Source organism: Aptenodytes forsteri, unplaced genomic scaffold (assembly GCF_000699145.1).
Source record: "Aptenodytes forsteri isolate BGI_AS27 unplaced genomic scaffold, ASM69914v1 Scaffold217, whole genome shotgun sequence".
Lineage (NCBI taxonomy): Eukaryota > Metazoa > Chordata > Aves > Sphenisciformes > Spheniscidae > Aptenodytes > Aptenodytes forsteri.
The window spans coordinates 8,613,026-8,623,151 of NW_008796222.1; the positions used below are offsets into that span (position 1 = coordinate 8,613,026).

The following is a 10,126-nucleotide window of genomic DNA, read 5'->3' on the forward strand; positions in this document are numbered from 1 at the left end:
AGGTTTTTAGGAAAGTGGTATTTCTTTTTTTTTTTTTTTTTTTCCCTTCCCAGTCTTCAGGAGCAGATGAGTTTAATTTCTCTTTGCACATATTTCGTGCCCAGAGCCTTTTCAAGAGGCAACTCACCATTTCTTCCCTGATGGATAGCAAGCATCTTCCTCCTGCTATGTTCATTTTTTTCCTTGCATCTTTCCTTTCCCTATGGCCCTTCGAGTTTTCTACTTGCCAAGTCTTAAAGCTCCTTTCTTGCTTTGTGGAATTTAAGGAATGATTTTTACATGGCTATTGCTTTTGAGGTACCTGAAACAGTATTCTTTCTGCCTGTTTCTGCATCAGGTGACTTTTGCATTCAGTCCCTTTGGCTCTCTTCTGCTGCAAAATGCATAGACTAGGAAGCATCTAATAGAATAGCTGAGGGAAAGAAGTGTTTAGGCTGCTAGGCCAGGTTAGAGAATTGTGATAATCTGGTTCGATCTCTTGTATATGTAGGTCATGGAGTTTTGTTTTTCTCCCGGAAGCTGAATATACCTTTCTGAAATATCTCTAATCTTGAGTAAAAAATTGGAGCAGTGGTGTCCATTTCCTGTAGTAAGAGCTTTCAGGGTTTAATTGTTCTTGCTGCTAGGATATGGGATCTCTGCAAGATACATTTGTGTAATGTCAATTTCCATTCATTGTAGTTTTCTGTGAGTTAATTTATGAATCTGAAAAATCTTGATGTTGTTTTCAATCTTTTTCTCCTTTTCAGATGTCTTAGCAAGTCTTAGGGGTGTGTATGTATATATGCAAAAAAATCTCAACTTTCTCTTTCATAATTTGGCTAGACTGAAGTTTTTCAGCTGTGTACCAAGAGGCCCCTTTTCTTTATGAAATCAAACAGGAGCCATAAAAATCCTTCCCGTATTTCCAAATAATTTTTGACACCAGGAAAGTCATTGTATTCTTAAACAGTTAGATCAGCATAGTGTATACAGGAAAGGTGGCTGTTTGTTCTACCTGATATTCCTACTTTTATACGTTTTAGATCAAATTAGCCTTCTAGGCAGCTGAACCACACTATAAATGGACAGTGGAGCCTGATCTGCAGTTCTCAATGTTCTTTTTGGAGACAGTGTTTTCCAACTTACTTTCCCATGTGTACATGTTGATTATTTTCTTTGTCCTTACGTGTGCGATAGCTAGCTATATTAAAATGTGTTTTCATAGAACTGCAGAATAGGGAAGGTAGGAAAGGACCTAAAGAGATCTATTAGATCTATCAAGATGCCCCAGGGAGGAACCCATTATTATATCTAGGCGGTGCATGAAAAATTATCTGCCTGTTTTAAAGACTACCAACAGCCAAGACTCTACAGAATCTCCTTTCTCTTCTCAGTCTCCTCCTCCTTAGGTCAAATGTCTTTGTGGTGTTTTGGCTTTAGACAGATTGGGAACAGGTAGTTTCTCAGTCATCTTTTCTAAGCATCTGATCACTTTTGTTGGTGAGAATTCAGAGGACAGCATTCAGTTCACATCTTAGATATATGTTGACCAAAAAGACAGGGTATTCCTGCTGATTAGAACAGAGAGGTTTGCTTCCTCTGTCTTGCAAGCTAAGTTACTGTGTATGAATAACATTAAGGTTTTGTTGGTTTTTTTCATGTTGACCTCATGATGCCATAATCCTTTATAGCCTTAACTCTTTTTAAGCAGAGTGTCTCTAGCATCTTGTTTTCCTTTCCTGTCTTTGTATTGTTGATAACTTATATCGGAGAGTAATAATTTAAATATCTTCCCTAAGAATTGTATTGCCTTTTTTAGGTGATCCTGGACCATTTCTCCAATTTGTCAAGAACTTGTTTACAAGTTCAAGTTTGTCCTCTCAGGTTCCCTCAGTCCTTACAAGCTTTGTATTTTCTGTAAGCATTCTCTTGATTCCGTAATTCAGGTCGCCATTCTGTGTAGAACCAGATTTAGGGGGCATTTGCTCTGGAATCCCACGTGCTATGTCTTTTCATGCTGGCAGTGAGCCACTGATGGCTGCTCTTTCAGCAGAAGACAGTTTTGTGTTCATATTGTTGTAGTCTCATCAAGAAAAAGTTTCCTTAGCTTAAAGTCATAATTGTAACATAGCGTCTTCCCTTCTTTAAACCTGCTATCCTGTTGTGGAAGGCAAGTTAGAAAGATTTGTTAAGGGTCTGTGTCAAACTGATTTTTGGCTTTCACACAGTCGCATATTATTGTCTAGGCACTTACAAACTGTTTTGCCGAATTTTTGTTTGGTTTTTTTTTGTTCTGTTCCAGTTTTTTCAGGAATTGAAATTCAGCTGGCTGAACTGGTTCCTTTTTATTTCCTTATTTAAATAAAAGCACTGTGTTTCTTGTTTCTCTGTTTTTTGATACTTCGCCCATCCTCCATAAATTCTTGAAAATAACACTAGCCATTTCAGTCAATCCTTTATATATTTAAGGTGAAATTAAAGAAGCTCAGCCAATTTGAAAAATAACTTAAATTCTCTCTAGCCTGACTTTCTGTCTTCTAGTCTGGCAGTTTGTGTTGTTGTTGAGCTCTGAGGGTTAAAAAAGGAAATTCAGATGGTTTTGTATGAGTAATGTTACCTTTTTGTTATTTTCCGTTCTACTTATCTCATCTCCGAATTTCAAAATTTTTGCTTTTAATTCCAGGTTAGGAGGACAATAGATGCTGAAATACTGGACCTTCTGAATTTCTGAGTTTTTGGCAGTCTTTTCACCTTTCAGGGCTATGTAAGTGTGTGTTCCATGATATAGCCATATGTCCATGTGTTGCCTATATCACAACATCTTGTTAGGTCCTAATTGCATATGTTATTGGAAATAGCAGCTGTAGCAAATAATTCAAGTTATTTTTGACCATTAACAATATAGACCAAAATACAATAAGCAAGCAAGGATAATGTTGTTTCTAACTGGAATATGGACAGAAGATCCAGACAAGGATTTTTATTAAGATAATATCAGGTTAGCTTGGCCTTGATACTTGAACTCTTTAACTGAATGTTAGATGGCTTGTACCACTGTTTTCCTGGAGAAGTAGCAATCTGCACTCTTTTTTTATTTGCCTTGACTTATTATTTAGGTCTAATGAAAGAGCAGGAAGTCAGCTATGGCTTTTGTAGCTGAGAGTAGTTTCCTTGTCAGGTAAATGCTTTTACTTAAAAAATACATATTGTGTACACACATACTCACTCATTATATTATGGCTAACGCAAAAAGTTTAAAGCCAGATCTCTGAAATACAAGCTTTTTAGCCATTTTTATGGAAGAAGGTTTTCCCAATTTATGAACAGCATTTAAACAGTGCAGTAGTCCCTATGTTTATCAAATAGCTGTGAATTGTTTAACAAAGTTTCAGTAATTTACAATCAGATGAATTATAGGAATCTTGAAAGATATTTAAAGATTTAGATTTTTTGGTTTATGCAGGCATATTTGAAAAGGTGAATCTTTGTTTCAGAATTTGAAAAAGTTAAATTTTCTTGGTAATAGACCTTTACAATTTTTATCTGATTAAGTTGAAAATAAAGATAAATGTCCTGTTCAAAGTGAGTGTAAAAGTTCCCTTATAAAGGAATGGTTGCATCATGCTAATTTAAACTCTCACTAAAACTGTAAATACATTTAATTTTTTGAGATATAACAGTATATTTTGCCTCTAATCTTTGTAATATATTTCTATTTATTAAGTAAAAAAGAAAATATCTTTTCTTAATAGAAGATGAGTGCAGCCTACCAATGATTCTTTCCTCCTTCATTTTCTGTAAATCCCCTTTCATCCAGAATGAAATCCTTTTGTAGCCACTCTTTATAGCAATTCTCTCCTTGTGCTTACCCAGATGAGTAGTATTCTCTAGCAGTCAAGTTGTGTGGCCTAAGACTGGACCAGAGGACCAAAGAGTCTGGACAAAAGTGCCTTGTCAACAAGGCTAACACTTAAACCGGAGATGCTCGTGCTTGTATGCCTATGTCATGGCTGGACGGAGCTGGTCTTGGGAGGCAGGACCTGTGCTAGAGCTTGGGCTTCCCTCATTGAAAACAAAAGTCTGAAATTCTACTTGTAAACCATTAGGCAGGTGTGCAAAAAAGATGGTATTCCTGGAAACAGGCTGATTGGCAGGGCCTTTTAGATATTAAAGCACAGTTGCAAAATGAAGGAGTCGTGCCAAGCTTGGCTATACACACTGTAATTTATGACCAGAGTTTTACTTGCTTAAAATTGCAGTGTAGCTGTACTAGTTCTCTAGTGGCTCAGGTAGACAAGACCTGAATTTCCAAGCTTAGCAAATAAAACTTCCTTTATCTCTCCCATTTTTTTGAAGAGGGAAGAAGAGCGTATCACACAGACTTTCTCGACTACTTTATAGACTGTTGCAGATCCACTTAAACTTTTGTGCTAGTCTCATTTGAGCAAAGCAGCATACGTTTTTGGATTAATATAACCAATGTCTGTTTTCCAATTTGTGTTTTGAAAAATTATATGCATTAAAGTATTCATATTACACAAGTGTTTATCATAGACAGCATTTCCAAAGATTAATTACAGAACATACCAAAATTTACTGTATCATTTTGAGCTGTTATCACACAGGCTATACAGCAAGCAGGTTTCTCTGTTTTTGAGGTTTATGATTTGTCAATTCTAGAACTTCCTCACTGTACCTGAAGACACACAGCGGAGAGAGCTATTTCCCCTTCATGCTTTGCTTATGCATCTCTCTGAAACCATATTATTACAGTTCAGGTAATGTGTTTTTTGTTTTAGAGGGTGTATTACCGTATTTGAGAAATAAGGGAGGCTGTTTCTTCAGCATACAAACTTTGTGATGGCTGAGTGAGTGATTCTTGAGTTTCTTTTCTGTCCTTCACCATTTATACTCGTATGAAATTAGCATTTCAACAATAAATTGATATCAGTAATCCAGCAGAATTATTCAAATGCAATTACGGAGAACTGTGTGCTAATTCTGAACTACAAGTGAACAACATGCAGATATTTGGATTATGCATATTTAAATTTGCTAATTTGGAAGCTAAGCTTTTCATAAATATCTTGTCTGAAGCTGAAAAGGGCCAAAGTTTGGAATCTTGCTTGGCTCATCCAGTATTGGTAGGCAGTGTCAAGTTCAAATACTTAGGCTTCAAACTTGCAGTTTTCATGTTTAAAGCCCAGAATTACTTGCATATATGTCACACAGAGCTTTTGTTATCCTAGTGAATTTATTAGGATGAAGAATCGAAACTGAATTTCTGTCTGTATAATAGTATACTCCTACAGTGTCTCTTATCAGATCTTAAAGTGCTTACACTTTCACAAGGAAACCACAGCAGTAGCTGTTCCCAGGCTGACTTGACAGTACTGCAAGAACAACAGCATAGGTTTACATAGTTTTGTCAGTAGTCTGTTTTCCGAATGTTGTTCCATACATAACATAGCTCACCAGTAAAATATAAGCTGTTTTGAGTCCTGATGTAAATAAATGTACACTGGCTTATAAAAGCCTCTTACTGATTTGGTTTTATCTCTTTCTTGTTAAAGCCACTTGTAAACAGTGTTTAAAAAGGTACACACATAGTTTGTGACAGTTTAACCAAACCCATTTTAAATAACGGGTAGCAGTTTAACTACAAATACTGCATATAGCTAAGGCTGTAAAAGACTGCTTTCTCAACGGATCTTGTCTCCTTTCACAATATAGTTATCTGCTGAGCATAGCAACTTGCATGAATGCTCACTGCTTTTGACTCTTGTTAGTTTGGTGAACTCTCTAGTAGAGTGAGAATGAATCCAGTGGTGGTCCAGGATTGAGCAGCATCAGCAAAGCCGTTTTAGCTGCTTGAAATCTGATACCGTTTCTAGTTTTGTGTGGTTGTTAATGATCTGAACAGAGTGATATTGCAAGTTATGTATCTGGGATGTAACTTGACTTTCCTTATGGTTGGGTCTCTTCCAGGAGGCATAGACCTGTTTCTCACATTAAGAGGCAGGGTTTATTAGCTCTGAAATGGTGACAACAGTGTCACGGTTACAGTTTTTGCACTGAAGCTGGCTTGCGTTCAGATACCTTCTTGCACTGGCACAGTAAGTGTAGGACTGCACTCTGTAGATGTGCACTTTAGACTTTTGGACCCAGATGAATTTGCAAGCCCAGCTGTACAACTGTATAAAACTTCTTTTAAAAAGCTTTTGTTTATGGGTTAAGTGTATTTCGTATGGAATCACTGAGATACAGTGCAAGGGCAACCAAATAATGCTGCTTGAACACAACTACATTTTAAAGCAGATGTAAAAGAACTCTTTCAGACATAAACTGTGGAAAAAGAATTGCCTCTTGATGATAAAGTTAGCTTTCAGTTTCAGATAAGTACAGTGCGTGGATAATAAGATGAACGTATTTAAAGAGGACAATAATAATAATAAAAAAATCTCTATCGGATATTTGTAGAGTGAGATTTCACATTGAATTTGATTACGTATGTAGGCTTTTTTCCTTCATGGATTAATATACTAATTCATATTATAATTTGACAAACAACAGATTTCAGTCTTTTTCCCTAGATAGTCATTTATTGTTACTATGTTATGGCAGCTCCTAGAAGTTGCAGTCATTGACTGGGTTCCCACTGTGGTAACTGCACTAGCATGATGTAAAAAAGCATGAAAAAAGTGTCTTTCTAAGACTTTGTCTGCATGGGAAATTATTCCATGTAGATTGAAGTGCCTGATCATTGCCTCAAACTGAGCCATAATGATGAATAAGCAGCCAGTTTTAACAGAGAAAAAAACCTAGCACTGATTGACAAATAAAGGTGGAAATAGGGCTTATGTGCACAACTACAGCAGCGCAGGCACAATGTTTTTATTTAAGTAGTTCTTGAAAGGAGGCAGGGAGTCCTAAGTTTCTTGTGGGATGAGAGGAAAGGGCTAGTAATATCAGGTGTTAAGAGATCGCCAGTTTTCCAACAATCTTCTTTCCCCATCTTTACTGTGCCATTGTACACGTCCTCTCTCTGGTGCAAACGTTCACAAATTAGTCCGAGGTTCCAGTGGAGGGAAAGGTACTCATCTCAGCTACACCACTGTCTGTCAGAGCTGCACTCAGCATTGCTTCCTCCTTTTTTTGTGCTATGGGGTTGATTTTTGTTGTCACGTACATTCCAAGGTGAGCAACCAGTAGCATCCTTGAGCTGCCATAGGCAGGTGGAGAGCGTGCAAGGTGTAGCTGTTCTATGGCTGGACATGCTGAATGGTATCCTACTTGGCTTTCCTAAGACAGCCACGGCACTTTGGAAGATCCATGTAAATGAGCATACCCACCGTGGTATGTATCAAGTTTCTAGCACTTTGGAAGATCCATACCCACCGTGGTATGTATCAAGTTTCTGCCAATCTGTATTCCTTCCTTGGGAACAGACTGGAGGTAACAGCTAAAACAAATAGAACTTATCATGGGACATTTAAAAAGGTCTTTCCTTAATGTCATAGCAGAATGTTCTGCAGAGCCACGTGTTGAAACAAACTGCAGGAAAGAGAGCTAGTGGCCTTTCTGGGAACTTGTTGTGCACCTCTTATTTTCCTTTGGATCAGACTGTGCCTGAGTTGGCTGTTTTTAAGGCAGCACTGGCTGTCTTGATTGACAAGAAGTGCTGCTTCTGTCACATTGAATCACCTTCAGTTTCCTTCCCTTAGCTGGCTGTCTTCTCTCTTTCCCTTTGTGCCTACCTTGGCTTTCATAAATTCAAGTGCTTGGAATCTTTTATAGATGCTTATATCTAACCACCTGGCTCAGCTCTAACCAGAGACCTTTTTTTTCCTTCCCCATCTCATTCTCCTCTTCCTGTCTTTTAATCTAGAAGGTGGTTGGGATCCTCTTCACTTTCTTATCCATTCAAGTTTGATGGAAGCTCTGTCCCTTCTACTGTGCATATCCTTGGTAATAGAGTTAGTTAGAAATAACCTTTCACATTGTAAGACTCCTGCAAAAACCTGCTGTTATCCATCCATCACCTACATCTCACCCTAGCTGGGATCTGTACTTCCACACTTCTGTTTCACTTCTACTCATGAAAACTTGAAAAGAGTTTCCATGTATTCCTTCCCTTAATCAAGTGTGACAAGTTTTTTTTGAAATCTGAACATCGTGCACTTGGGTGAAGTCTTGCTTGGAGACTCATTGGTCCTGCTTTTGTGTGAATTTTCACAAGTACATTGAGGCTCCTCAACAAGACTTTCATTAAACAGCTATGTATTTTTGTTTCCCTTTGTGTATGCATTGAGAGGCTTGCTGATAATCATCTCTATTCTTTGATGCAATGACAGGGCTACTAATATTGTGTGAGAAAAAAATATATGGGCCTTCCAGGATATAGGACAGGATTGCTTTCTGTTTGCAGAGTTGGTGTGAGCAGGGAATAGGGATATAATTGTAGTAAATTGCCAGCGAAAGAAACAATGGAAGAGAGCATAGGTGAGAAGTTCCTTCTGAACTTCAGGTACTGTTAAGGAAGCACAGCGATGGACATCTCACTAGGCTTTTCTTACTGCTGCTCTTCAGTGTGGAAAGGTCTAGTCTCTGGCTTGAGAATGGACAATAAGATATGAAATGTTAGGAGCTGATTCTCCAGTAGATAACTTGTGGATTTGTTGGATCAGCTAGAACTGGACATATAGAAAAATTACTCGGAGAAGACTTTCTGCCTCCAGTGATGCCAGGGTGAGGGGAATATAATTCCTCCCTCTTAAAGAGTGTTCACTGCAGCAGTAGTTTTCAGCAGTACATTAGCCACTACTTGTTCTCTTCGGTAGCAGAGGGTTGCGCAGAATAAGTAGAGCACTTTGTCCCCATCTTCTGAGACAAAGATGAAGTAACTAACTTGCTGTCCGAGGCCGTTACCTATCTGTCTCTGACGAAGTAACCTCTCTCCCTGTTAGAGTAACTAATAGTGGGACTGCTGGGGAAGAACAAGAAATGCTCAAAAATTAGCAAGAGCTGGTGCTAAAGTGGGAGTGAATAGAGATGGCATCTGAGCCTTTTGAAGCATCCTTCCCAGTGGTGTACTGCAACTGATTTTATCAGGGAGTAGGAAGAGCACTCTCTTCTTAATTTTTTTCCCCTTCCCCCCCTTCTCCTCTGCAAAGCATTGTTCTCAGGAGCAGTAAGATTGTGTGCTGCTGCTTTTCCTAGTAGTCTCATTGCCCTGCTCTGAAAAGTTTAGCACAAAGCGATTGTTCTTTAGAAATTTTAAATCGCCCTTTTAAATCACCTTTTAAATCATCCTTGTCCCCCTGCTTCCCTGTCACAAATCCACTGTGGCCATAAAAGAATTGAGAACAATAATGCTTTGAGCCACGCTTAAGTTGAAATACTGCTGTCAGCTGTACTCTGTCATGCATTATATTTGATGCTGTTTGCTCCTAGACTTGTATTTGTTTCACTTTATATCTGGATGAAAAGACAGTTGTAGACACACAGCAACAGCATAATAAAAGTCTTTCTTAGCAATACATTCTGTGAGAACTGGTGGTGTGTTAAATTCTTCAGCAGTTAGAAAAAGAAGACAAATTTTTTTGTATAACGCTGAAGAGTCATTCTGTGTTCACAGATTAATTCAGATAATGGTACCAGGTAAAATTTAGATCTTAATAATAAGGATACTTGACCACTCTCCACCTTGGGAGTCATGGCACATCTGTCATTAGAGGCCTTCGAACAGGTTAGGCAAACATCTGTCAGGATGACAAAGCTGTAGTTGATTCTGCTGAAGCAGGAGGTTAGTCTTGAATAGACTTTCAAGAGTCCCATCTGTCCTTTTTCTACAGCTGGGACAATTTTGTAATTTCCTTGTGACTGTTTCCCAAGTATTCTGCAGGGTGTGTTGTACAAATTTCTTTCAGATGTATTTCTCTTAGTGGTCATGTACATTAAATCATTGAAGAATATGTAATAATTTTCTGTCACTTTCCATTAGACCTTTCTGTACCCATCAGGCAGAGTTCAATAACTATATATTAGAATCATAGAATCATTGAGGTTCCCTAAGTGCCATCTACTCGTCTTTTAAATACCTCCAGGGATGGGGACTCAACCACTTCCCCGGGCAGCCTCTTCC

The 10,126-nt window shown here is 38.2% G+C and overlaps 1 protein-coding gene across 3 annotated transcripts in view; it reads left to right on the forward strand.

The window, feature by feature from the left end:
• Positions 1 to 10,126, forward strand: part of SESN1 (sestrin 1) — an 88,697-nt gene that overhangs the window by 38,844 nt on the left and 39,727 nt on the right. The window contains exon 1 of one of the 3 annotated variants that reach the window (XM_009289171.2): positions 2,725 to 2,746. The exons of the other annotated variants lie outside the window; for them this stretch is intronic. The gene's annotated coding sequence lies outside the window, so the exon portion shown is untranslated. Of the gene's footprint in view, positions 1 to 2,724; positions 2,747 to 10,126 lie in introns of those variants that run through there. 3 annotated transcript variants of the gene reach the window in all.